Source organism: Zea mays, chromosome 10, assembly GCF_902167145.1.
Source record: "Zea mays cultivar B73 chromosome 10, Zm-B73-REFERENCE-NAM-5.0, whole genome shotgun sequence".
NCBI lineage: Eukaryota > Viridiplantae > Streptophyta > Magnoliopsida > Poales > Poaceae > Zea > Zea mays.
In genome coordinates this window covers 107,776,278-107,781,268 of record NC_050105.1, presented here as the reverse complement: position 1 = coordinate 107,781,268, position 4,991 = coordinate 107,776,278, and positions in this window count along the sequence as shown.

Below are 4,991 nucleotides of genomic sequence, written 5' to 3'. Positions count from 1 at the left end.
AAACAATCAAATACATGAATACATACAATTCTAAGAAACAATGTTAAGGATACTCACTTAGCGGTAGTTGTGGCTATGCCGTTGGCGAGGAGTGCCGGGAACGGTCAGCGGAAGTACGAGCAGCAGCGCGGGAGACAACGGACAGCGGGCGTGGGGAGCCGGACGGGGCTGGCGCACGGTGGCCGGCGGTGGGCGCATGGGCCGGCGGCGGGCGCACGGGCGCGGCCGGGGCCTCGGCGAGCGCGCAGGCGCGACAGCGGCCTCGGTGAGCGCGCTGGCGCGGCGGCGACGAAGCGGGCACGGCGGCGAGGCGACGGCGCGGAGACAGAGAGAGAGCAGCGAGCGCGCGAGAGAGAAATGAAAATCGAAACGGCCCTGACGCCGTTACCTTGAAATCAGTAATCTCCGACGGCTACGCTGCCAGCCGTCGGACATAACCTTATCTCCGACGGCTTCGTACACAACCGTCGGAGATAAGCAGTATTTTCGAGCACCCGTTGTGGCCGTCGGACATAACCTTATCTCCGACGGCCTCGTAGGCAGCCGTCGAAGATAAGGTGGCCGTCGGATGTTTGTTAGTTTACTGTAGTGAATAGGTAAAAATAAGATGCAGTGCTACGAGACCGTAGATTCGAAAACCACTAAAATCATAGTTTAAACGTGAAATTTATTAATTAAACAAGTTTATGGATATTCTTATATAAATTTTATACCTAATAATGATTTTCAGGGACTTCCTACGGTTTTTCTAATTTATTTTATTTACTTAATCTATAAAATGAACAACATGTATAATTTTCAGAGAAGACATGGTCTAATTCATAAGTATTTGGGCCTGATTGTATTAAAACTTGAGATGGTAGGACGGCATGTTGATTTGTAAATTCTTTAGGAAAAATTTAACCTCGGCTAGCAATACGCGAGCACCCCTGGCCATCGCTTTCTTGATCTATAGTTATATCAAAGACCTGAAGCGGTATCCAGCCTTCTAATCTCGACTCCTCATCACGCATCGAACAATTATATTTTATCTCCTCCCTATGAACTCCACGCACAAACAACTAGGGGTGGATATCGAGCCAGCTCAGCTCGTTATGGCTCGGCTCGTTATGGCTCGTTAATATAACGACCCGGCTCAGCTTATTATACTTACGAGTTAAACATCTGGCTCGACTCGACTCGTTAGGGAGCTCGAGCCAGCTCGTTAGACTCACGAGCCACACAACTAAAATACAAAGATCTATGTACATAAATATATATAATCGAAAAATCATATTTTAAATGTTTAATACTACAAACCCAAAACCTTTATAATATTATTATCATATTGCCGTCCTAGCTTCTAACTTTCAATATTAAATTGAATAACCAAATATATATTAACTTACATATTTACAAACCCTTTTATTATTATAATAAGATAGCAACAAGTATCATTATAAAATAATTCATCATGCATTCCACAAATATGTAACATTTCGTTGCACAACACTAACACCATATGCTGCTAGAAAACAAAGTTCACAATACCATAACCAATAGTCAAATATTAAATATGCAATGTTAGTATGTAGCCATACAATAATGCAAATATTTAAGCACATAGCACATCCTCACTTGTCCATATCACAGATCATAACTACGAGAAGACAAGACTATGAGGGATGAGACAACACCAACGACTAGATAAACTTGTGTTGTGACTTGGCTCATTTGGCTCGCGAGCTAGCTCACGAGCTAACCCGAGCTGGCTCATTAGAGAACCGAGCTAGAATGCTAGCTTGGCTCGCTACAAAATTAAAACGAGCCGAGTCGAGCCGAGCTACTAACGAGCCGAGTCGAGCGAGTTATCGAGCCACGAGTATTTCGTCCAACCCTACAACCAACTGATGACCCTGCGCCCAAACTCTTCTATCGACCTCAGCTACGCGACGCGGAGACTAATGCCAACTAGGTTGCGATGCCTTACCGGTGATTCAAGTGATGATGCTTCCCGTCGACGACACACAGCGGCCTTAGCCGCGGCTCCTCGACGAGCTCTACCATGGGAAGTAAGAAAGTATTTGAGGCTTCATCGAACCAGGGGAAAATCATTGTCTCTCTTGTGTGATTTCTTATTGTGATTGTTTCAACCTCTCTAAGTTCGTGATTACACTTGTAATATTCCTCTAAATCTAATTTAGCATCTAGAGAGCAATCAAGTGCAAGAACTCTTTTTTCCTCCTTCTCTGGCTTGGATCTTGCGTATTGAACTAACTCTTAATCAAGATATAAGTTTTTATTTAAAGTTGTGGTTTAGGCATAACCTATTCACCACCCTCTAGCTGACTCTCAGTGGCCATGTGTGGGGGTTGTTGGTTGGGCGGGTGCAGGGGCTCGGGCTGTTGGTTGGGTGGGGTAGAGGGGCGGTTGGGGCTTCCTGTAACAACTGGGGCTATATATATAATATATAGTTTGTATATTACGAGCCATGTGCTTCTAATAGCTAGGGGAAGCCCTAGTCTAATGCTGTCATTCGGTTAAGCCGAACGAGGTCCCGGTGTCTATAAAAAGAGCCCAGGCCGCCAGGGTTCAGTTTTTGACACCCCACCACGATGCACGAGTGTCGAGTGCCCACTTAGGTGCTCGCGGCGGTGGTTCCACAAGAGCGCGAGGCGACGGCAGCCTACGGTTGCACGACCGATGGTCGATCCCAATCCGAAGGCACGATGACAGCAACTTCCCGACCCGAAGGCGTGACGGTGGCGGCTCTCCAATACGGAGCCACGACCATAGTGGCTCCCTGATCCGACGGCACAGCGACGACAGCTCCCTGGCGGAGCAACGACGACAGTTTCTCTATTCGAAGGCGCAACGATGATGGCCCCCCGTTCTGGTGGCACGATGACATCATTTCCTCGATCTGGAGGCGCGGTGACAACGACTCTCCGATCTGGAGGCGCGACGTCGATGGCTTCCTAGAGGCGTGCGCGTGACGTCAGCTCCTCGGAGGCGCACGCTCCAGAGTGGCGCTCGTTGGCGTCCCACCTCCCGCGACTACGCAACCTTCCCTAGGCGAGAGCGACGACGAACTTCTCTAGGCGCGAGCGGTGGCAGATCGACAACCCTGTTTTTATGCTATTATGTATATATATTTATGTCAACGTTAATAGGTTTTTATGATACATTGTCAATTCATAGCTCTCCTTCCATCTTTTGTATGTTTATGATATTTCTATTCATATTTTATGTAAACGTTTGTTGATTTTTACGTAGTGTGTCGTATGCATAAATACCTTCCATGCGTAGCATAATTAATATCACTATATATCATAAATTTGTTCTAACAAGCCAAGCTGCATGGCTATTGGAGAGATCATATATTTGTGGATGAAATAAAGCATTAAAAATCAGATTTTTTTGTTTCCAAGCATGCTAATCCATTTCCTTTCAACTCACATTCTTGCCATCCTAAATTTGTGCGTATGCGGTAGAAAACAGATTTTTTACGCAGTCTATCACAGTACATAAATACCTTCACCGTGTAGTATAATTAGTATCAGTATATATCATAAACTGTTTCTAACGAGCCTAGATGCATGGTTGTTGTAGATATCATATATTTATGGAGGAAATTAAGCATTTAAATCAGATTTTTTGTTTTCATGCATACCAATCTATTTCCTTTTCAACGGAAATTCTTGCCATCCTATATCTGTGCGCATGCGACAGGAAACAAATTTTTTACTCAGTGTACCACACTGAATAAATATCTATAGTGTAGCATAATTAGTATTAGTATATGTCATAAACTGGTTCCAACAAGCCTAGATGCATTGCTGTTGTAGAAATCCTATTTTTATGGACGAAATAAAGCATTAAAATTAGTTTTTTTATTTTCATGCATGTCAATCCATTTTCTCTCAACGTACATTATTGTCATCCTAAATTTGTACACATGCAACAGGAAACTGATTTTTTACGCAGCATACCGTATTGCATAAATACATACACCGTGTAGCATAGTTAGTAGCAGTATATTTCATAAAATGTTTCTAGCGAGCCTAGCTTTATGGCTGTTATAGAGATTCTATATTTATGGATGGAATAAAGCATTTAAATATGATTTTTTTGTTTACATGCATGCATGAGTTAACGGATACTCTTCCTAATTTCTCGCGCATGCAAATAGAAACAAACTACGCGCATGCAAGGAATGTGACGCATATGGGAGGTGGGCTAGCGTCCAGGCTGGTCCGGTGGTGCGGGGGGTGGCTGGCTGGGGCTTCCTGTATCTTATTGGAAGCCCATGGCTCCCAAAGTGCATACATGTAGTATCTATTTTTATGCAGATCCCAAAATTATGGCGTGAGAGTTTCCATTGCATGCACGTAAATTTTGGATGATATTTTCGTTTACACGACATATGCACAAAAAATGGATATCACGCAAAGCATAAAAATTTGGCTTGAAGTACACTGGTGGCACATCTCCATGCCCGAGCATAAAAACATTTAGTTTTGAGCGTAGAAACCTACAATTATAAGCATAAATACCGAGCCAAACCCCCTGTCCATGCGTCCACCATAAATAAGGGGTTTGATTAGAGGGGTTGATTAGGGGATTTAATAAGGTGGGATGTTAAGGGAATTTAAATTTTTATGGCAGCAACGAACACGAGAATTCAAGGGAATGCATACACAAGATTTTATGGAATCGTGACAAATGACCTTATTTTGTGGAGCGGTTACCTTTATTTCTGTAAATTTTTGTTTCGCTGGGTAAATGTGTGTCAAAAATATATTGTACATATGATGTAAATGGTAGGAACCCAATATACACACTGAGTAATGTAATGAGGTAATGCATAAAATCAATAAACGTTTGCATAAAATGTGAATAGAAATATCATAAATAGACAATAGATAAAAGGGAGCCATGAACTAAAAATATGTCGTAAAAATATATTGACGTTGGCATAAATATGTATACAGAGTAGCATTAAAACAAGG